General features: G+C 34.4%; 1 protein-coding gene across 4 annotated transcripts in view; it reads right to left on the bottom strand.

The window, feature by feature from the left end:
- Positions 1–25,166, bottom strand: part of LOC123313243 — a 144,054-nt gene that overhangs the window by 108,112 nt on the left and 10,776 nt on the right. For 3 of the 4 annotated variants that reach the window (XM_044898026.1, XM_044898024.1, XM_044898029.1), the window contains exon 1: positions 13,636–13,779. The exons of the other annotated variant lie outside the window; for it this stretch is intronic. The gene's annotated coding sequence lies outside the window, so the exon portion shown is untranslated. Of the gene's footprint in view, positions 1–13,635; positions 13,780–25,166 lie in introns of those variants that run through there. 4 annotated transcript variants of the gene reach the window in all.

The raw sequence follows: 25,166 nt of genomic DNA, 5'->3' as shown, positions 1-25,166 counted from the left end.
GCAGCGGCTGCTCACGCACAAAATCAGTCTTCGACTCGTACAAAACAGTAGATTCTTGAGGTAAAAAAAAAACACTTTTTTTCCTTACCATTTTATCCGAATCGGCTCGGTTTGACAGATACAGGCTGTTGAAAACCATGAAATCATAAAAAATGTTATTTTTAGTTTCTCACAAACGGTTCTGTCGAATGAGATGAATTTCGGAATATAGTTTTTCATTTATTTGATTAATCACACACAAGATATCACCCACGCCTTCCATTTTCCTCATTATAACCATTACGTTACATAATAATACCGAAAATTCAAAGAACCCAACTTTTGAAACTAAGTTGGACCCTATCTGAAGAATATTTGAACGTGTTATGAAATAAAAGTATTTATCATATTATTCTTCATATTTTCTCGCATAATGCGCCGTTTTCGAGTTATTTGATATTAAAGAGTACAGTTATTCTGTAGGTAAATTTGTTTTTCCAGGGGTGACACAGCTCATTATAAACACTTAAAATGGCTATATCTTTCTATAAAGGCCGAATCGGAAAAAATGGCAGGGGCGACATAGAAAAAGTGTTTCTTTTGAGTTTGGGCCTCAAGAATCTACTGTTAAAATATTTGTAAGAGTCAAAGACTCACACTGTATAAAAACTCATCCTCATCCCTATCATTTCATAAAGAATCTTCTCTTATTTTTTCCGCAACTATGTATTAATTCTCAGCCTCTATATAAGGAATAAACTTCTTCTACTTTGCTCCATTCACTAAAAAGTGATAAACGGTACCAGTTTTTCTTTAGTGTATGCAATCTCTACTTATTTATTATTATTATTTCATTTTTACGAGCAAAAATTAATACTGTGATTCCCTCACATTTCATTCATATTAATTGGAACTCATCGATTTTATGAGAGTAAAAATCCTGTTCAACATCGAACTGCCTAACTTCAACAGAGAACAGAGAACATAACAAACTCAATGTAGAAACTTCTGGAAATTCTTTTCTCAATTTTCTCATGAGGAAACTGTGTCGAAACAAATGTTGAAGATGAAAGCTCGAGCATTGCTCCATCAAATTACACTCAAGAAAAATAGATGATCGATCACTTCAAGACAATCTAATCTCCCCAGACATTCAGGAAAAAACGCATTAAGAGCCATTATTTCGTCTTTCATTCTCTTGGTTGGGGCGACAACTTACTCGAAAATTTATGCTAATATTCCCTACAAAGTGATTCGCCCAAAAATATTACATTCATTGAGATACAATTGAAAGTAATATAAAAACTTGAGTGAGTGTAGGTATACCTATTTTATTTTTCACAAAAAAGTCATTATTTCTCCACAGTATGAATAACTGAACCTGAACAAAAAACCCAACAACATACTGATCTAACTTACAGAATTGTTTTCGAGATTTCAGGTATCAATGGAACACATTTTTTTGTACAAATGATGACAATCAAAACCATGTTTGATTTTAATATTGTAGTTCAGTTCTTGCTATTTTTCCGTAGACATTATTATTAGGTACTTCAAAAGTTATGTTATGCTGTACAGAATATTATTGTAAAAGATGTTATCAATGTCAGAATTTCGATTCGTTATAAGATGTTTCCACTTTATTGGTGATGTTTCGTCAAAAATTCGAGTAATAACATTATTATTGATGATGTTATTAGCAAAGATTATAGAGAAGGAAGATAGAAAACGAAGCGACTAAAGTGATGTGAGCACCATCTATGTTTCAAATGTGTGGTTAAAATATTAATTCGAGGAACATTTGCAGAAGCATATGAAATTTTGTGAGATTTCAGATGGTCATTTTCATCAAAGAGGTTTAGAATTTTGTGACTCTCGTACCGCCTTTTGTTTATCGAGCTTGTTCTAGTTGCTGATAATTGAAATTTTTGTCTAGTGAAGAACTGTGGATAAAAAAAAAACGAATCTCACTAAGAAAAATGGGAAAGTATTAAAACTGGTAACATGGGACTCGGTCATTCATTGATTTCTATTTTCAGTGCTACGAAGTGGATAAAATTTTCAGGGCGTAAAGGCCTGACGCCTTGCAAACACTACTGACTACACCAGTAGTGCAATGTGCAATGAACATTTTACTGCGAGTCAATTGAGAATTCTTAATCCACGTAAATTGTTGTATGCAGAAAGCATCCCTTGCATGAAGTGCAATTATATAAAGGGGAATTATGACTTTTATACGTCCACTCAAAGATTCTCAATGGCTACTCCTTCAATATATTCAGAAATGCAAAGGTTTTATTGATTTCGTTTTGGGTATCGAGTGACTATCAAATTGTTGTTTGGAAAGTCAAAGTTTTATGAAACCTGCTGTGATTATTTTGTTTATTATAAATCAATTTGTATATTGTGTCATAAAGAGACCATATCATGAAGAAATTATAAAGAAACTATACTGACGGGCTAACATAGGTACGGGTTTTGTATACCTCAATGAAGTTTTTTTTTACTGGGGTTCTGAAAATTCTGTAAATAATATGTGAGTACCTAAAATATGTATCCTATGATGGTATATTGGATATTGGTTCATATTAATTTCTGATATGAATTGTACAAATCGAAATAAGTTTATCAATTCAAAACAACGTATTGAATTGAAATATACTTTCGTGTCCTAGTCAATGCTCTGTTCGTTGTCCATAATTTCAAATATTTGTGAATTTTTTATTAATTGCAAATAAAAATATGGCGCATCTGACAGCGTGTTTCTTTGATGTCAATTGATTCCGAACAATGTTCAGATGAAAACTAACATTCTGATCACAAAACAGAACCATACTTTTGTTTTGTCCCTCAGGATGTTTGTTTTCTGTTCTCAACATAGTCGATATAAAGAATAGAATACAAGGAATAGAATTCGAATTTCGCGCCCTTCAATTATAAAACAGGAAACTGTTATTAAACAGTTTTCTGTATCCACAGTACGTTTTCAGCGCCATCTCATTGTCAAATGTGTTTTCACTGATCAAATTGTGCCTAGTCGGTTTTTAGTACTAGAGATATGAGGGCGTTTCTCATCTTTCTACTCTATAATCTTTGGTTATTAGTTTATTCATTTCAGAATATGTCGACGAATTCTTAATCAATTCGTCCAACACAACCGTTTGAGATCATTTTTGGCTCAAAATTTGAAAACTACAGACAGTTAGGCAAAATAATAACGCCCTTGTTCCTTTCGCGTATGTATGAAGACATTTATAACCCCATTTCGTGCGTGTGAAATGTCAAACCCTCCTAGTTAAACAGAACGGACATACGACATACCTTTATCGGTAATCAACTAACAAGGTGACCTGAAACATGAATATAAATAATTTATATTACAGAAATACGACGTTTGTACACTGGAAAATGTAATATACGAATGACCGTATCGAGCGGACAAGGTGCAGCTCCATTTCATTCCGATTAGTTATATTGCTCTCCCGCTGCCTTACTACAGCAATTTGCGAAGTTTTAATGTGGAATCGGTCGAGATGGAAAGAACATAAAATTTCGTTCATCCGGAATCCGTGCAACCACACTCGATGTTTGGTATCTGATGGTCCTGAGAGAGCAATTTGATGATGTTTTCGTAACTGAAAGCCAGATGAAGTGAGGTATTAACAACCTGAAAAACTGATGGTTCTATCTTTAAAGCTCGGTTGATTGATCGTGCAGCTTTAAAAGGGGGTATAAGAGTCACTGAACATTCAGGGAGATTCATACCAGGAGTCAAGAAATAGAAATGTTTTTTTAAGTTCAAATTGTACAGGGTGGGCAATATTGGTGATACCTGAACTACAACTTTTTTACCCAACGTGATGGAGGAAAATGATTTTTCCATTCATGTTGTCTTTTTTGAGAAACTAATAATGTCATCAACTGAATTTCTCTATCTTCTTTTGTTTTCGAGTTATAGGTCAAAATTAAAATTTCAACTTTTGTCATTATATCTGCGTTTCTGTGTAAGCTAGGATTATGGGTACCTCCATAGCTACCCTCCATAGCTAGGATATTGAAATGAAAATATTATACAGATACTTTTTTGATAGCAATCCAGTGGCGTACTATGATTTCTTCCAACAGGTATATTTTCTGAACTATAACAAAAAGTTGTGTTTTTTCTTATGGAAACAATCGTTTAAAATGACCTAGAAAGAATCGCAATTTTTTCCTGTTTCAGAAATATATCATACATCGCCCTCAGATTGGTTCAGATATTATGAAAAATATAGTTTGTATGTGGATTTTGAATGATTGAGTATTTTTGAATATTTCCATAATTTCGCCAATAATGACTACGAATTCAAATGGGTAATAACTGACAGTTGTTCTAAAACGAGATCAAACCAGGGTCAATGTATTAAAACACAAAGTAATAATTAAACCATGCGTATAGAGACATATTATTCTGTGATTCAGCCCACTTAATACTCAATAACCTAAAATTGACCCACAAAATATATTTTTCATAATATCTGAACGAATCTGAGGGCGATGTATGATGTACCTATGTTATATTTCAGAAACGGGAAAAAAATGGCGATTCTTTCTAGGTCATTTTAAACGACTGTTTCCATAAGCAAAAACAAAACTCTATTTAATAGCTCAGCAAATGTACCTGTTGGAAAAAATCATAGTACGCCACTGAATTGCTATCAAAAAAGTGTCTATATAATGTTTTCATTTCAACATCCTAGCACAAACAGGAACGGATATAATGACCAAAGTTGAAATAGCCCAAATTTCAATTTTTACCTATAATTCGAAAACAAAAGAAAATAGAAGAATGCATTATTAGTTTCTCGAAAAAGGACGACATGAATGGCACATCGACATGAATGGCACATTCATTTTCCTCTATCTCGTTGGGTAAGAAAGTTGTAGTTCAGGTACCACCAATTTTGCCCACCCTGCACAGGGTAAATAGATTCAACATGAGCATATTTCAAGAGGCGATTCTGAATGTGAATTTTTGGACCTTAGTTGATATGAAGTTTTCTTCATATCAACTAAGGTCCTAAAATTCATACCTCAGGCGGTAGATTATCTTCAACATGGCCTCCAAAACCCAATCAATTTGCTTTGTCAAAATTTGCCCGATTCAAATAAGATTCGGACGATTCGGTACATGGAAGTTCTTGTTAAACTGAATCATCTGGCGATAAAAAACTTTACTGAAGATATCTAATTGGAATTGAGAATTCAAATGTAGATTGCAGCGGCATGGTAATGACAGAACTGAATCGTTAGTAGAGTTTTTGTTATTTTTGAAAGGGTTGAGAAGTTGAGATTTTCGTCAAATAATTCTTTTTTTGCAGATTATAGTTGCTTTTTCCCAACTTTGAATATTGTTTGCCGAAACTGGATTCGAGTGTGTTAATTATTTTCAATTTTAGATCAGTTAATGTCAGTATTTTCGAAAACAATTCTGACTATGTTCTGAATTTTTTAAAGCCGAACCTCTTGGTTTTTCACACAAGCTTTATAGAAAGAAACTGACTATTTGATTGCCAAAACTATAATATTTTGCCTTGTTCCTTATCTCCAATGGCTAAAATTGGATCATTGATGCAAAGACGCCTTGTCCAAGTTGAACTCGAATTTAGAAATAATTTTCTAAATGGAGTTGGTGTGAATGTTCTCGAAATTCACATGTATGTATATCAACTTACTAGGTGGAAAAAGTCCTCTCTAGGGGAAACAGATTCGTTGTTTGTGCAAATCCTTTCATTTTGAGGTTAAATATGCAGGTTAGTTAATTCACCTCCTACTCCTCGTATCTAATTTGAAATGTAAATGTACAAAAACTTCACCATGTTATAAGGACAAGAAACATATGTCCTGAAACATTGACTAAACGTTCATTTCATCTTGGAAAATACTGAAAACTGACACATATTGGAAGATGTGCTCGAAGTATACAAATTATAAAAATTTCGGTAAGCTTTACTCATTATCACGAGATAGATTAAGATACATAAAAGACGTTCTTCATGAAGCTGTTATTCCCTATGCTTAATTTGTTGCAGATAACTTCATTTTAATGCAAGACGGCATGTAGCAGATATTGTTTAGTAATATTTGTATGAGGTTGATATCCAACAATCAGAATGGCCTGCATGTAGCCCGGATCTGAATTCCATTGAATATTTCTGTTTCAAAGAAACATTCGTCTTCGTTCTATACTACCCGAAACACTTTTTTTTCCCTGAAACAATTCCAGGCTTTTATTTCAATACGTGTATCTTCAAAAAAATCAAGATATCAAGGTGAAATAAAAACTGAAAGATGGCCTTTGGTCTTTGAGTTGAGCGTAAACTCTACATATTTCCGGAAATGTTCCACAGGGTGTTAAAAAATTGGACTAAAAATACATGTTTTTTTTTACCCTGTATGAATAAGCTATCAATATTTTAGTAAAACTTTCCTGGAGTTTGGTTCAATACCAAAGAGTTTATCTAAAATTTGACGTAGAAACACTTGAAATCGATGAAAAATTATAATAATAATATAATATATTATAATATACAGGGTGAATCCTGTTGAACTGTACATACTTCACACAAAGGTAGAGGGTACTTAGCCGGTTCCAAAAATACCCCACATGCTAGGTTTTCAGCCACTCCGTCCGGTTCTGGAAACTGATAAACTGTTACATTGGCAATGTTGGGATTAGTGTAGTCCTTCCACGTACCAAATTTGATGGGATTGTAATCATTCGTTCGTCCACTAGAGCATTTTCAATATATGACCCCAAACTGGAAATCGCCCAGTATAATCCAAACGAATGGCTGAAGACCCAGCATATGGGGTATTTTTGGAACCAGCTAAGTGTCCTCTACCAATGTGTGAAGTATGTACAGTTCAACAGGATTCACCCTGTATAATGATAATGATCTTATTTAATCCTTTTAGACAGTACATACATAGTGTATAGAAAAAGTCAATCTGAAAACTAAGTAACTAAGCTACTAAGGAGTCACCCAAATATTCTTGAACAAAGTAAAAACCTTTCATTAAAAGAAGGTTTTTTTTTCACGAAAGTTCTTTCTTTTTCGAAAACAAAATTTTAGGTGGCCGAGTTTTTTGCCGATGAGTGTATGAAATAAGTAAGAAAATTTTTCATGAATAGCCAAACACGTGTAATAGTTAACAAATTCATAGTGAAAATCATATAATTCAGTTTCCTGTTTAATAATATAATTCCATCAGGTGTCGGATTTCAGACAATGAAGATTATCGAATAAAATCAACAGGTAATGAGTATTGAAGTGAATTCATTGAAATATAAATCGATTTACGTTTTTATGACACCTTATCGACAGTTGCTTTTTTCCCACAATCAACTTTAAGACAAAAAGTACATATTTCATATGTCTTGCATATTTTATTCCGAGTTATAATTTTTATCTTCCGTTTCAACTAATTGGATAAAGAATAGAGGGAAGGATGACGATGACACTGGTTATACATGGGTCCTATGTAGTGTTAATGCATTTTATGTCATTAACTCAAAACAACAAGGCTTTCCTCGATTCGCTTGTAAAGATAAGAATCGTGAGTGCTTCTAATGAAAGCATTACTTCATGTTACTATGCACCACCAGATATTCTGTCTGCATTATACGAATTGATCTCGCGGAAGAGATAAACCATTTTCAGGCCGAGAACTCTTCAATAATGGTTTGGGAGTGATTAAAAATAAATAGGTACAATATGCATCATTATATTCAAGGTATTCTGGGGGAATTCTTGGCTATAAGGGGTAGTCATTACGATTGTTAACATTATTGCAGTTGGAAAATACAAGAGATTCACATGAATAGCGTTTGCATTGCCTGTTTGCGAAAAATGTCTAGTCTGAACGTTTATTGATTCCTATTTGAATGAGGCAATACATACATAAATTCATTCCACATTCCTACTATCCCTTGTTTATACAGGGTAACCGGCCAGGGCCAGACCTATCCCCAGTTTCGAATGAGCAATGCCAGTTTAATTATCCTCCTATCTATTAGAAAATTCAAATATGTGCCTAAAGCCCGTTTGTAATGGGTACCACTCACGAGGCGTTTTCTCGGGACTATCAGGTAGAGCATCGATACCGAAGAGGATCCTATCTGGCGATCTGATGCTAGGCTATGGCTAGGTCGGCCACACCTGGGCCTTCTACTCGGGACTAGGAACCTTATTCGAGTCGAGTGTAGCATCTAGCATCAATGAATATATCACTCGGTCGCCCGAGTACGAGAAATCCACAGATGTTGGGGATGACGATGGTAGGGGCTGGTCGGCCACACATGGGGACTTATGATGGGTATTCCTCGATAGTCCGGATTCCTCGATAGTCCCTATCGTATAGTCCCGAGAAAACACCTCGTGAGTGATACCCATAACAGCCGAAAACGACAGAGATTATTTTGTATGCCACTGAACAGTGAATTCTACCGAAAGTGCGTATGTAACGGTAAAGAATTCATAGCGCATGAATTCTCGAGTAAATTCTCTAGAGAATTCTCGGGCTTAAGAGTATACGATTTGAGTCACTCAAATAACATTTTCCAGATGATATGTATCTGCTCTGAAAGAATATTCAAGTGCAATGATTAAGGTGTGTCACAGATGCACCAGTATTCTTTCTTAATTTTGCTGCACTTCTCTTTGTATAGACTTTTCGAATGCATTGGCTATTCATGGAATTGGTTGGGTTCATTTGGTGCCAAGTTCCGAGGAACCAGATGTTTGAGCTATGCTATCTGTTGCTCAAAATTATCGAACCCATTTAGAAGCATGTTCGTGCTGGGAATAGTTCCATGCCTACTAACATGGAAATGTTTGTCGTAAGCGCTCAGTTCTACAGAAATTAAAAAACTCCACACTGAAAGTACCCATTACTGAGTATGCACAACCATCGTTGTCAATTGAAATATTCGGAAAGCACAATCTTAACTTCAATCACGTCCCCATACATCTTTCGTCCTTCGACATTTTTCGTCCGCTCTGTTCCTCGCAACTGAGAGAGTTGGTACAAAAATCACTATTTCGCAGAGGTTTTAATTGTTTTGCGGTATAGTCACTGAGGTTGGCAGCTCATTGTAAAGATTTGGTCCATAATAGGTTATACCTATGCGATTACCATTAACCAGTTCAATATTTCACATTTGAATTAATCCGGCGTTCAAGAAATTGCAGGCAAAAATAAAAAAATCAGAAAGTAATGAACCCAATATTTTATGGAATCGCGGAGATGAGCGCTGTTTCATCTCGAATATTCATCATAGGCAATTATCGGAGAAAGGCTTCATTCTGATGAAGAACAGTAATTATGTATTTTGGATGGTTTTGGATGTGAAGGGATCAGTTTACATTTCCGAAGTAGGGACTACTTAGTCAGGAAGAAAAGCGATCATCTAGACCACAGAACAAAATGTGTGCTGAAACACAGAAGAGAATTTTCATTTCTATCAAATCCCAAAGACTGTTTGGAGCAAATATATACAGATCGACTTGGAAGCTACAAATAATATAAAGGATGAACTTCAAATGTAATTTCAGCTGAATGCAAACAAAAATATGAAGAACATTTAAAAAAATCTCTGGTATAATAAACAAATAGTTCATTTAGCAGAATTGCAGAATCAAGCTGCTAATCAAATTCAAGCTTCCACATTCAATAAGGCCCGATGAAACATACTGCCTCCATTGAAAAAATTGAGGTTCCAAATATTGGCAAACATCGTTCCTGCGTGGTGCTAGAACTCTGGAAAACATTGATGATTATTCAGACCTCATCAATAGAACAGCGGTGATTATACTTATACAGGGTGATTCATAACTATTGGGACATACTCTAAAGGCAGATTGTTTGGACCAAAATATGGCGATAGGACCAAATATACCTCAATAAAATATTGCTGTGGAAAAAGATAAAGGGCGTTAAAGTTGAATTTTTTATGAGGGGGCAGAATAATATTTTCTTTGAAGTTCGAAAGTCCTTTATTAAAAGAATTAGAAAAGGCATAGAAGTCGGAGGAGGCAACGTAGAACATTTAATTTAAGTTTATTCTTTTTATGTTACATTGTTTTTAAATATACTTTATCGTCGAAATAAATAAATAAAATAAATAAATCGTTACTTCAAATCCCCTTCCGATGCTCTGAACTGTTCAATTGTGATTTTCTTAAAAACGGATGGAAAAATCTACAGTGAAATTATTAGCAAAAAAAAAACGAAAAAAAAATTCAATTTTAACGCCCTCTATCTTTTTCCACAGCAATATTTTATTGAGATATATTTGGTCCTATCGCCATATTTTGGTCCAAACAATCTGCCCTTAGCCTATGGTACAATAGTTAAGAATTACCCTGTATAGAGAAACCGCTTCGTTACAATATCATGGTAGTATATAAGGATGATTTTTTTCTTTTGTGAATAATGAAGCTTTTTCCTGACAGAGAACAGAATAAGGTTGATGAGATTAAGCTTAATTGATGTTGATGTTGTTTCCATTTATTTGGGCTCTCTGTAAAGCACTTTGTCATTAATGGAAAGCACGTGGAAGTTTTTAAAGTCATTATGAATATTATGATCTTATTAGTCTTTGTAGCTATCGAATAATGAATAAACGTAGCCGATCCATGAAAATCCATTATCAAAGTATGTTTATGGAATAACTAACATATAATTCGGTATATTTTTAGGAAGAGAATCAATTTAGGTCACTTAGTCTAAACCTAAATCATTCAAAAAATAGTAGTTTTATGTCAGAAATGATGGACCGAGATAAAATCGCACTTTTTTTGTATCACTCCACTATGCAGTTATTTGGTTCATCTTAATGACCACCAAAAAAATTCCTGACTAGTATTCCCTACAGAACCCTGAAATACAAACAATGACATGTGAACACAAATTGAATCAGTAGGTAGACCTTGAATGGCTGTTACATAACTTCAGCAGAAAGCCAATCAAGCGTCTGACAGGCGTAAAATGATTATTTTCCTCAATCTCAGGATTGATTGTAATTCAATCAAGTCGGAATTCGTTGAGGGTGAAAACGTTGAGAAGGAATAGCTTTGCGGATACTTCATCGGAAATCCAGTTTCTTCGCTACATTTAAGATTATGTAATGGACCTTGAGGTAATTATACGAGTAGCAAGACGACTAAAAAATTTTGCTATATTCAAAAATTCTGATTCTGTACTCTGAAAGTAGGTACATCATTTCTATTTCATGTGATTCGCCAGATCGAAAAATAGGGAGGGAAGGAGATTGCATCTTAGATGAAGAGGAACAACAATTTCGACACATCAAAATTATTTGATATACAGTTTTTTCAGATTTTTTATTTCTTGGAGATTAGGTACACGAGTCTTGTCTCATTCGACTACTTTTTATAATAGGTGCTTAGTGAACATTCGTGTTTCCTGGGAAGATACGAGGATGTAATGATATTTAGTTAGCCTAGACCAGTTCCATGCATAAAAAAATATTGCGGTACCATAGCAACGACAAATAACTCATTAGAAGTGTTAGTGTGCATTTTGAGGTCGAAAAAATAAACCAGAAATACGCAATAAATTATAAGGAGGAAGATGTCCACCGAAATTGTGAAAATCGAAAAACTTTAGTATCGAGTATCATCAAGTACCTGTATTTAAAAGGGTTAAGAGGTAAGCAGATTCACGAAGATATGCTTAATACCCTTGATGATCAATGTCCTTCGTATGCGACCGTGAAAAATTTGACTGCAAGCTTCAAAAGAGGTAAATTCTCCATTGAAGATGATGACCGATCGGGAAGGCCAGTTTCTGTGTCAGTCTGCGATAATATCGATGCAGTTCATGACATGATTTTATCAGACCGTCGAATTGGGCTAAAACGTATATCTGAAGCACTGAATATTTCATACGAACGCGTTCATTAGGAATATAGTTCACGTCAATTTGGACATGAGAAAAATTGCTGCAAAATGTATCCCCAAATGTTTGAATGTTGACCAAAAGCGTGCAAAGGGTAGAAGCATCGCGTTCTATCTGTGCTCGATTTGAAAACGATGTAGACTTCTTAAACCGAATTGTTACTATGGATGAGACTTGGGTACATTTCTACGATTCAGGAACAAAGCATTAATCGATGAAATGGCGACACTCTGGTTCTCCAAGAACTGAGAATTTTCGTGTTAAAAAATCTGCTGGAAATGTTCTTGCTTCAGTTTTTGGGATTGCCATGGAGTAATCATGATGGATTTTTTAGATAAGGGTAGAACAATAACCGGAGATGAGTATTCGACATTACTGACCACTCTACGGAAAAAAATTTAAGAGAAAAGACGCGAAAAGCTATCCAAAGGTGTTTTGGTTTTGCAGGACAACGACCCTGCACACAAATCTCATGTTGCCATGCAAAAAATTCGTAGTATAGGGTTTGAATTACTAGAACACCCCCCTTATTCACCAGATTCGGCTCCATCCGACTATCATCTCTTTCCTCAACTGCAAAAAAGTTTAAAAGGTCGTAAATTTTCTTCCAATGAGGAGGTTATAAAAGCTGTGGAGGTCTGGTTTGCAGAGCAGAAAGAAACATTTTTTTTGAAAGGTCTAGGGATGTTGCAGGTTCGCTGTAATAAATGTATCCAATTAAGAGGAGAATATGTTGAGCAATAAAATATTTCGACATTGAAATTTTGTTTGGTTCTATAGTAGGCTAAGAATTTTTCAATATATCCTCGTATGACCAAAAAAACTATCAAACACACCTTTAAGGGTAACAGTAATAACTAACCTAGGATAGTCTTACAGTATCAGAAATGTGGCTATTAAAGTAAAAAAGAAAGCTTTATTGAACGATTCCTCATCCCCCCATTACTATACTTAGACTAAAATAAACAAAACAAAAATTGAATAGTATTCATAAATTGAAGAAAAATGTGCTTTCAAGTTCACTGAACTCAAAAATAATCAAATCAACGAAAAGAGACCCTGTAATTTCCAATTGAGAAGATTGTATTTTTTAATGACTAAAGTAGGACGACCCTGCATCATTTAACCCCTTCTTCTATTGTGAAGTCTCTCTTGATCCTACTAGAAGTTAGATAATATTTTATACTTATATTAAAAACAGTTTAAAAAATCTATCACTTGAATATAAAGTTCGGCTGCCATCATAAACATCCTTTGGATGCTGAGATACTTTCAAATTCATAAAAGATGTAGGTACACAGGATCAACTTGAAAAGGTACCACCAAATATCACAAACCCATGCAAAATTAGAAAAAAAAAAGGGTAAACACTGGCTCGTAGGGAAACATTTTATACGGTTGATTCCAATCAACTTGAATCAACCCTGTGAGCGTAAGGACAGCAACCCCTAAAATCTCAAATGGAAGGGGGTTGAGTGACACCTTCTTTCAAAAGTGATTCAATTGCCTTTTCAAAAATGCCAAAAATTTGGCTTTTTTTTTGTTAGTATTCAAAAAAATTGTAGAAATTACGAAAACACGCTTTGCAATGAAACATGAAAATAATGAAAATTTTTTTGCTACAAAAGATTTTCGAAATGTTGTTTGACTAGCTTGGCCCGAAAATTTATGACAACATTTTCATCAACTCACCTTCTTCTCACAAACTCCCAAAGAGATACAGCACGGGGAATTTTCGTTTTTTTGTTACTGTTTGGAAACACGCAGAGCGCTTTGTCGCAATGAACGCACGTGATTCAGAAGCGTCGCTTCACAACGTGAAAAGGGCGAACGTGATGCTTAACTGACGTCGCAATGAAACTATGAACTTTTCTTCAACTACGAAACGCGCACGCTCTCCTCCTTTGGAGGAGGATCCATTGGGGAGAAATATATTTTACCGCCATTTAACCGACACATCGTAAATTAGTGTCTTCATTTTACCCGGAAGGAGGGCAATTAGAGGAATGATTAAATTTTCTCGACGGCAAATTTGATTGTTTATCCTATTTGGGTATTCGCAGGAGCTTGTTTCCTTCATTCATTAAAACTGTAAAAATTGTTGTTTACGCTAAAAGTTCAATTATTTGATATATCTCATAAAGGCTGGATTGTAAATGAGGCTTTACTCAGGATCTTCCGAGGACCTGGTGGACTAACGGAAGAGGAAAATCCGAAAATCCCACTATTATTCGTTTATTATAAAAGGTCATTAACCTTCTCAGGAATGAGATGCAAACAATAAACAATAAAAGAAGATTGACAAGTATTTTAAAGGCTCAGTGCAGAAGATGATCTCAACTAAGACAAAATACTATGAAACAAAACGAATTCAAACACTGAAAATTGCTCATGAAAGATTAAGAGCATTTGTGTTCCTCATAAGATGTGAAATTGTTAAGCGCTTATCCTAATTAAACCGGGTCTAAGCATATCAAACCTTCTGAGTAATACCTATAGATGAGCATTCTTAACTGAATGCGTCAGTGAATACAGTCTTCGAAGAAGTTTATCGACAAAAATGATTCCGGTTTATTACCTATCTCTTAAATTTTAAAGAAGATACTTTTCAGTAGAGTTGATTTTGCAGACGACTTGCAGACTGAAGTTAGAGGCACTGTCGAGTCTGAAAACGTGCTTGAGGAATTATTCTGAACCCCTTCAAGAATAGAACATCATTCAATGTGTAAGGAACCCAAGTAATGATTGAAATATCCAATAAAGACCTCACGAGCGAAATGAACATTCAGTGAAAACATAAAAATTGAGCCCACACCCTTATGATTTTAGACTAGATTAGATTGTTGGATATACCTCTCACGTCGACCTCCAGGCTGGAGGAACCTGGAGGGAGGATGATTTCACTGGGTTTGCTACGTGCTATAAAAGTTTTCCTCCACATACAGTCCAGGCTCCATTCCGTGAGTGCTAGAGAACTCGAGTACTTACTTCAGATGGCTTGGAGGCTACGTTCTCGCTCTCACAATGTTCTCGTCCAATGCATTTTTAGCTTTGTCTAGCAATACAGAAGCATTCTGTAACCAGGTGACCTGAAATTTCTTCCTGCAGCACAAAATCTGCACTCCTTAGTTTATGCTAGACCTGTTCTCATTAGCTGATTCCTGGAGCCACAGGAAGCCTATTTTGACCAAGATCCAGATAATTCGTGGATCTAACAATATTGAAGTTTCAAAGGAACTTTTGGAGTAACCCAATTCTGGAAGATTCCTCCAGAGTGTTTTTTATCCCTTTCTTCTTTCTTTTGAGATTTTTTTTGTGATTACATTTTCGTATATACCGGGTGTCCCAGAGCTTTTAGGCCAGCAGATATCTCAGTTACCTGCGGAAAAAAAAATTGAAAAAAATACTTGTCGTAGGAGACTATACGCTCTTTCATGCAGCATAGCAAAATCCACCCCCTGACAAACAACCCCTGAGAAACAACCCCTAACTTTTGTTTTTCAAATGGCACCCCCATGTTTGTTTGGCTTCAACTGACAGCTCTTTTTAATTCTCAATCAATGATATATCATAATATGTAGTTGTAAAGATAGTCACTCGATAAAATTGAATTCGTTAGAAAAAGTGGATGTTGAAAAAAAAGAGTCAATAAAATGTTAGAACTTTTTGTGCTTTGTTTTATTCCTACGGTATCGGTATCTTTAGTATAATGTTGCAGTAACAATACAGCTGAGTGTATAAATTCGTATTTCATTTGTATTTTTATTTGCATAATTCTGCATGCCATTCTAGCTACCATGAGACATCATTGAATGAGAAATGAAAAGAACTGTAAGTTGAAGCACAACAAACATGGGGGGTGCCATTTGAAAAACAAAAGTTAGGGGTGGTTTCTCGGGGGTTGTTTGTCAGGGGGTGGATTTTGCTATGCTGCATGAAAGAGCGTATGGTCTCCTACGACAAGTATTTTTTTCAATTTTTTCCGCAGGTAACTGAGATATTTGCTGGCCTAAAAGCTCTGGGACACCCGGTATATCTATACAGCGCGGAAAAGCCAAATGGAATAAATTCATTATCTGAGGGAGCGTCCGGGAGACTCAGGTAGGAGACTTGAACCACCTCAAATATTTCAATTCAAATTTCGCGCTACCGGTAGCGTAAATAGATTGCTACATTCTGGCCGCCATCAGAAATCAGAACAGTTCGGTAATGAGAGGGTTGAACCACAGCCCTCTTAACACTGTGTTTAAGAGGGCTGTGGTTGAACGTAATTTTGTTGTTAGGAAGTAAGAAATTGAATAATTTCTGTTTGTTATACTGTCTGAATAGTTTAATAGGTGCGTGGTGTTATTTTGTGTTATTGCATTGATTGATTAATATTGTTTTACAAACGATTAGCCTTTTTAATAATAGTTGAGAAAGTTTCAAGAAAATATCTGTTGAATAGAATAAAAGGGAATTCGGGAGACTTGTCCCATGCTATGGTTGGGAGACATAAATAATCAATGGTCCAAGTTTCCCGCACTGAACTTAGATAATAGTTCGCTTCAAAAAAAGAAAATTGAATAGTAGAAATGGATATAGGTAATCGTAAAAAAATAAAAAGGTTCAAAAAAGTAAAAAACATCTCGGAAATAAGTGAGAGTGATTCTGAAATATAAAATATGTGTTTCTTACGCTGATATATCTGATGATGAAAACCTAGACATGGACAATCGTTGGTCATTGGAAATTGTTTTTTTTTTTCAATGTTTATTCTGATAAACAAACTCATGGACAAGTCTCTCTCTCCCCCTCTTCAACTCTCCCATGAGTTAGGTTAGACATGAGCCAATTTTCGGTTCCTAAAAAAAGAATTGCTGTACTCATCTCACCATCACTGTACTATTATCTATTGTTACCTATTTGGGCATGATATCTTCACGCAAAAAAATGAGTTGATACCATTTACAGATACAACTTAAGTGGCTTCAGAGTGAAGGTGGGTATGCAAAATCCAGAAGCCTCTAAAATTTGAATTTGAAATTATCATTTTTTTTTCGTTGAAATGCGAAACCTACCATTAATATTCTGCAAAGATATTAATGTTCGTGAAAAACTATAATCATAAAATATTTTGTCTCTTTCGTTTCTCCATAGACTTAATCACTCTGGATATATGAAGTGTTTCATGGTTAAGATGATCATGATTATGTAGAGGTAGGTACATACTTCAAATTTAATTCTCATCATTTGTTTTTGTATGAACGTATTCAAATACAAGTTTTTTTTCTAAATTTTTGTTCAACGGCACACTTGAGTAGAAAACCGCAATGAAATCTCACTGAATGCCGAATTTTTAAATTATTATAAAAAAAACAGTGCATCGGCAATGATTGGCATATAATTGTGAATTTCAGATTACCTATGTGCGTAATTTCAGACAATTTTTTTTAGTATTATTTTTCCTTATTCATTCATTTCTCTTTATTATTTTTATTGTGATATTGGATTATTAATTCAATTTTTGTTAGCATCTTTCAATAAAAAAAATATTTTTGATTCGTTATTTTCCTCCCGATAAAGACTTCAAATATTCTCTGTAGTTTTTGTGTAAAAGATTTTCATCATAACCATTCTGAGAACATTTCATACTTCCACAACGATTCATTTCATGGCAGAAACGAAGAAGGCAAAATGTTTCTTACGAAGAATGAGATTCTAAAATCTTAAAATTTGACTCCAAAGTCGGATTGAATGTCTCCACTCAATATTTCCAGAAGATTTAGAAACTTTATTTGAAAAATTTTCAGGTCGAGGCTCTACCGAAAGGGTTTCAGTGGATCTTTTAAAATGGGTCGCCCTGTATATCCCATAAATTTGCCACTGTCCTCAGATGGTATAGTGACTTCAATACTATGTATTGGCTTCCTCGATTCTTTTGATTTCCGATTGACCAGAGACCCAAATGTAAAAAGGTCTCATTCTTGCGTTTCACATTAATTAATAAAAAACTACATTGTGTGTCCTTGTTCATTGAAAAAATGTGCAGTTGAGTTATTTATTCTTCTTCTGTCGTAGATTAAAGAGATGTTGAACTTGTCGTTGTTATTCTCTTTGAATAAAGTAGTGTGATGTTTTCTAGAAGTGAGTATTACTTTTCGCCGGACTAATATTCATTTTGAACACAACCCAGAAGTTTTTTTATGGGAATTCAACTAAAACGCAAATTTGTTTTCGTTTTATTATTCTGGACTCTTTGCCTTTTATGTATTTTTTGCCTTCGAGGAAGATGGGAAAGATTTCACCATTTCTCTTACACAACTTAAATAGGTCATCCCATTTAAAACGAAAGAAGGGGTGTACCTATCAGGATTAATTGAATTTCCCCCAGCAAATTAAATTGTTTATCGCGTTGAGGAATTCAGACGCTTGCTTTCCATGGCAGATTGAGAAAGGGCCACCGTATTGTTTTCAACCCTCACTAACTTAATATGCAATATGTGTCTCAACGATTGGACTAAGGCATGGGATCGAAACATTTCACATTTCAGTTGATGTGATATATCTGCGGATTTTTCTAGAGCTTTTGACAGAGTCCCACATAATCGTCTTCTTCTTAAGCTGGACCATCTGGGTTTGCGAGGTGGTTTTCTTGAGTGGATTCGGGCTTTCTTCACCAATAGGACATATCGAGTGAGGGTTGGCGATGGCGATGTTTACTCTTCTTCAGAGTGGAGGGTTCACATCAAAGATTAAAGAGATTATAATATATATTCTAACTCTATAATCTTTGGTCCACATGTTTTCTATGGCACTATCGTGTGTATCATGATATAAAAACAATTCTCATTGTGTAAATCGTTCATTTCGCTGTTTTCACTTATCTTATGGATGTTCTCTTATCGCCTTTTCCAAATGATATGGGGTAATAGACTCGCCAAACCTTTTCCGATAGTAAGAAATCAAATCATATAAATTTAAAACACAACGATGGAGGGTAAAATGCAGTATATAAACCTACTAATAGCTACAATTGGTGTCGTATATCAGAATGTATTCCAATAGTGGAATAGGATATGTTGGATAGTTTGGTGCGCCACCAAAACATCATTAACTATTGACTCGAAATCATAGTGGATGAATCTATTCCTCCACAATCATGCACTAATATTCCATTATTTTCATGTATAGGATGGAAAATTGCTGTACATATATTCTGGTTGATTTCGGACCAGTGACGTATCTGGCAGGGTTATTACGCTCTGTCTTTCGTCTATTGACGATCGTGTAAGGAGTCAGAAACAGTGGCGGATTTACCATAGAGGCTAAGTAGGCTGCAGCCTAGGGCGGCAGATTTCAGGGGGCGGCAAATTTGGGGACAAATTTGTTTGCACGAATTATAGAAATTGAAATACTTGTATTTCATAGATATTTTAATATCTATCTACATCTGATTTTCGCTAATTATAAAAAAACTGACCAAGTAGTGCATCATTACTATTTTCCTGTTTCACTCTTATTTCGGCCGCTTTGGACTCTATACTGAAACTTCGTGAGGGTGAAAAATTTTGGTGAAACCAGATTCTGAATCATTGGGATGTGTTTCTTCGTTTCCTACGAAAACACAATTCAAGAAATGTTTGTCCAGAAGTTCGTATCTATGGCTCTATTTACAAGGTGAGCAAAATTGGTTGTCTACTGAGGGGATCTCAAGAACTATCGTAGCTAAAAAAAAAACGGATTACACATTCTCAAGCTCTTTTTTACATGACTGATCCAAGTCTGGAAACAGAACCGGCCTATCATTTCTAGATTTTGAGTTATAATCAAAAATTTGGATTTTGACGAATTCGAAAAGTTCTCATAGCTTTTTTGTGTTTGAAGTTACATATCTGAAACTTACCTTCTTAGTCACTTTTATACGTAGATTCTACTGACAGAATTTATTTTTTCCAATTCCATTCCATTTCCAAAAATAACAAATTCAATGAAAGTTTGCATTAAAAAAAAAACGAAAGTTCGCCTAATGTTTCGAAATGAAAAAATATTTGGTGCTCGTCAGTGGATTCTACGTAAAAAGGGGTCTGTAAGAGGTTCAAGTTTCAGATCTGTAACTCCAAAGACAGAAAACTTATGGGAACTTTTCGAAAAATTTCATTTTTTGCTAATAACTCAAAAACGGTTTTCACCATTCTTTGTTTCTCTGAAAAAGAGCTCGAGAATGTGTCATCCGTTTTCTTCCAGCTTCCATAATTCTCGAGTTTCCATCAGTAGACAAAGAATTTTGCCCACAATCTGTAATACACCAGCGACTAATTGTTCGGGTGAGAGAAGCTTTTTTTGCCTGAAAAAGGTGAAAAGTTAGGTACCTAAGAACCATATTAAGCCAAGAAAAGCTGAACGCTTTGGCTGTTTTGTGTATAAAGTCAAAATTTCGTATGACGACATCGCAGAAAGATATTTCCACAGCGGGTTTCATAAAACTTTTATTGTGCCATCAACGCTTGATTTCTAAAACGAAATCACTGAAACCTTTTCATTGCTGAATATATTGAACAAGTAGCCATTGCGAGAATAGTTTAATGGACGTATGAACATAATTTGATACGAGAATGATATTATGAATGATCATGACTGAATTATCGATTGAAAACAAATTGACGTCTTCTGTTGGTCAATCAAGCGTTGATTCCCTGATCAAGCTATATGAAACCCGAGGTGAGACTTTTATGACTTACATTCCTATTTTATTGTCATCATCAGTTAGATTGTGACCATATAATACATATAATAATATGAATTGTAGGGAAGGTCTTTTTTTTGTGTCCCTGCTTAGTTACAGCCCCCAAAAGATGGCGCCCGAAAAGCAGTTTTTGTTTTTTTTTTTATTGAAAATGCATAAACTTTCACGTATTAAATCAAGCAGATATTTTATACGGGCGGGAAGGCATTAAAAAAATTTTGGTTCTGTTCGTCTATGATAGAAAGGGGTAGAAAAATCCATTCCTGATCCTTGCTTCGCATGAAACTTTTTCGATATTCATATCTTATAATAAAAAATTAACTTTGGATAACTTATGGCCATATGCACCGTTTCATTAAACGAGATTAATTCCTTAAACATCCTTTTTTTCCATAGAGATTCTATGCTTAAACGTCGTTTTAGAGCTTAAACTTCGTTCAATCAAACGGTGCATACCGCCATTAATCCATTCTCAAAAAATCATCTTGAAATTTTTGTCACATAGACTAATCAAGATGATTGTGTGCACAAACGCAGAAATATTCAATATGCACTTTGTTTACGCGAATTTTTCCAAGAAACTACAAGAGACCTTATTCATTAAGAATGGATCAAGCTATCCAAAATCAATCAAAATCAATCGTTGCGTTGTAAAAATGATCTGGAAACTCGGGAACTGACACATCGATTCCCTAGGTCACAATAATTATTATGAGTAGTTATTAGGACCAACGTGTACAAATCTCTAAGTTACATTTTCACTGACACAAAAATTGTCATTAATATTTTGAACTAAATAATTATGGTAAGGGCGGCAAAATTTGAATAGCCTACTGGCGGCAAATATGTAAATCCGCCACTGGTCAGAAATTACACTATAACACCTCTTATAATAGTTTCAGTATTTCCTGAAAATCATAGAATACTCACCCCATAAATTCCAAGCCATAAAATCGATTTTGATGATATTTTGCCAGCTTATTGCCTTTGAGACAGTCAAAAGATTCCAAAAGCTTCAATTTTTTGCTTCCGTGTACAGAAACATCACTTCGCAAATGGGAAATGAGTTTATTCTGAGTTTCATTGAAGAAGAAAAAAGCATGGAAATCAATAATCAATTCGAATGGCACAAATTTTTTGTATGAAATGTAGTCACTTACGAAACGAAATACTCTCCATAATTCTCGAAATAATCGAATGATTCCAATGATATTCAAAACTATAATAAAAATAAGTTGCTAAAAAATACTTCAATATTGAAAATCCATTTCTGAGCCATTGTCTTGACGATAGGATATAAATTTTTTCCATTTGACGAGAAATCGAAAATTCTTTTCTATCCTTATTTTTGGCTAGGGAATCACCCTTTATATTGCTGTAGGACAGTAGAACTCATGATCCAGAAATGGCGGAGGCGCTGATTTCAATTAATCAATTACGTCGAATTTTGTTCAGGGATTTAAAAATCCAAAATAAAGAACTATTCGAAATACATAGGTACCTACTTATAATTTCAACTATAAAAATTTTTAATCGAATGTATTTGTTAAAATACATTATATGATACGTAATAGTTATCAAGAATCGAATTTAGATGTTATAAATACATCAATACTTCGTTGAATTCTTTATCACGGATTTTTTAATGATTCCCAGATTTGAACTAAAAATCTGAATGTTCATACAACACACACAGTAACAATAAAATTGAATTTCATTCGGAATTTATTAATTTTACCAATTTAATTGAATTATTTGGGTCACAAAAGTGCATCACTACGAAAGCAGAGGTCTGATATCTAATTACATTTTTTTATCATCTTCAGTAGTAAAATTACCCTTTATTATCACAGATTAATCCAAATAGAAATCTGTTCATTCCTTGTGTTTCAAGTTTGTGACCCAACAAATAAGGGCCGGATGAGAGGCTGAAGATTCAATTAAATTTGGAAAATTACTAAATACCGAATAAAATGGTTTTTTTTTAATTAAGTTGATTGTGTTGAAAGAAAATTCAGATTTGACTAGATTTATTGAGTAAAAATCGCATATGGAAGTGGGAGAAATACCTTGTTTCTTTTAGTTATCTCTTCTTTTCTTGAATATCCTATCAAATAAAAAGAATTCAGATACACAGGGTGTGTATTTCTTATTCAATCTTATTTATCAGTTTTTCCTACGTCGTAACTGAAAATAAATTCAGTTGCTATGTCAGAATAAACTATATACATAGTTTTACGTATCAAACATCATCAAGATATGTAGGTATGTGTAAATATGGGGTGGATCAAAATTTATGGGTAATTGAAGAAATTGACACAATCAATAAAACACCCAGTATCTTTATTATAAGGAGATATATATGGACCTTTCAAATATAGGTTATTCTGATTCTGAATCACCTCAGTGTCTACCCTATCTATATACCAATGAATCAACTTGTATACATATATAGTTTTAAATGCTGAAGTTTTCCATTTTGAATCTAACAACTAAATTTAGAAAGTGGTGTTCATCAGGGGTCAATCCTGGTGCCACTGATGTTTCCAGTTTATATCAATGAATTACCATCAAATGTAGATTCTATTCCGCACATTTTTTTTTTTGACGACACCTCATTTCTCATAGTTGGTACTACCAACAAGCAGCTGTGGTAAAAATCCCATACTAAACTATGGATGAAGACATTTTGAATAGTTTGTTCTTAAATGTTATGTTTGTGATAATCTGATAATATTCATTACATGGCGTCCAACTTAGTTTCAAGAGTTGGGTTCTTTGAATTTTTGATATTTTTATGGTACGTAGGTAATGGTCATAACGAGGGAAATCTTGTGTTCGAAAAAGATTCATATAAATGAAAAACATTATCCGGAAATTCATTCCAATCATTGCATTCGATAAAATCATTTGTGAGATGGAACTATAGAAATAACATTTTTTTTTAAATAGTTTTTCAATAGCCTGTATCTTTTAAACCGAGCTGATTCGGAAAAAAATTGTTGAGGAAAATTGTTTCCTTTGACCTCAAAAATATACTGTTAAAATATTCGTACGAGTCAAAGACACACCCTGTATAAGTGAATAAAGATATATGTAAATGAACTCAACATATGTTTATTGAGAGACAAGAAAGCGCATGAAAAAATCTTGGTTCAATTGAGAAACCCTGTGATTACAAAAAGTTTATTTACATAGATTTTGCATCATTAAACTACCTCAGATTTGCTATTCGCGATGCATTTGTAAATTTCTAAGAAATTTAAAATTTCTGACTCTTTGGCGTCTATTAATCCCTCCCCTAATTTTCAATAGGATCGGGCAACAAAAATGAAACATATTCATTTTGATTTTCATAGTCACCGACCATCAATTGAAGCAAAAAACGAAATTCATGGGTAATATTTAAATATATAGGTAGTCCCAATATTTTTTAATATAATTTAACCGTGGCCAAACGGATGACATCAAATGTTGGAATAATGTACTGCTACAGTTGTACGAAACCGAAACCGAAATGTTTATACGAACGTGGAAAGAAACCTATTTTTCTTCCTCCATTCTATTTGATTTAATCCTTCTTCAAGGGTTCTTTTTCCATTACAGCTCCTCGAGGAATTTCATAATCATTATGTCCACGTCCCCATAAAAATTATAGTCGGTTTTTATATATTTCCCTGCGAAATTGGGAGAGAGCCAAGCACTCACAATTTATGTTTAGTGCTTCTGAAAGTATTAAAATCCTTAATTTGACCTCTATAAGTTTTATTACTGATGAAATCAGTGAACGGGATAACGCCAGGAAGCTGTTCTCAGATTCGGATGAAAATTCTACGAACAGGTCACTAAGTACCGTTTTTATGTTATGCGGTATCAACATTGTGGAGCACATTAATAAAAACAATTCAGGGATTCAGTGTCTTTCTCATGCTGGATTCTGCCTCGCTGTGAATTCTCAACGAAACGGAAAGGATACAAAGTACCATTGGAAAAACGTTTCGAAAGATGAAAGAAGCTAAGCCGTAATTTTCTCGTAATGACCCCATTTCGAAGCATCTCGTCTCGTCTTTTTAGTTATTACCGCAAACATTGAATGAATTCCTACTTGGGCCCACATTACATTAGCTTTTTTGGAAGGGTAGAATTTCCGTGAAATTAATTTTGTGGCGGTTTTTCCAAGGCAGCTGGAGCTCGGAATAACAAAGTTGAAAAACGAAGCAAGAGCTTTTCATTGACTTCATCGGGGGTAGTTTTTGCGGAATTGTAATTTCAATTATTTGTAGGGAATACATATTGAAGAGAGAATATGTAGAAAAACATTACAAAAAGTTTTGTTTGCTCCCCGAGAAATGATATTAGGTGTATGATGAATTAGTTCTCTACACCAAAAAAGGACAAAAAGTAAATAAAGAAAAACATATTTTAGCGCACACAGAGAAAAACTGAAGATATTTTTATGAAAAGGTAAATATCTCTCATTTTTTTATCATATATATAT

The sequence above is a fragment of the Coccinella septempunctata genome, chromosome 5 (genome assembly GCF_907165205.1).
Source record: "Coccinella septempunctata chromosome 5, icCocSept1.1, whole genome shotgun sequence".
Taxonomy (NCBI): Eukaryota; Metazoa; Arthropoda; class Insecta; order Coleoptera; family Coccinellidae; genus Coccinella; species Coccinella septempunctata.
Note: the sequence above shows the minus strand (reverse complement) of the source record. Positions and strands in the feature narration are given on the sequence as shown.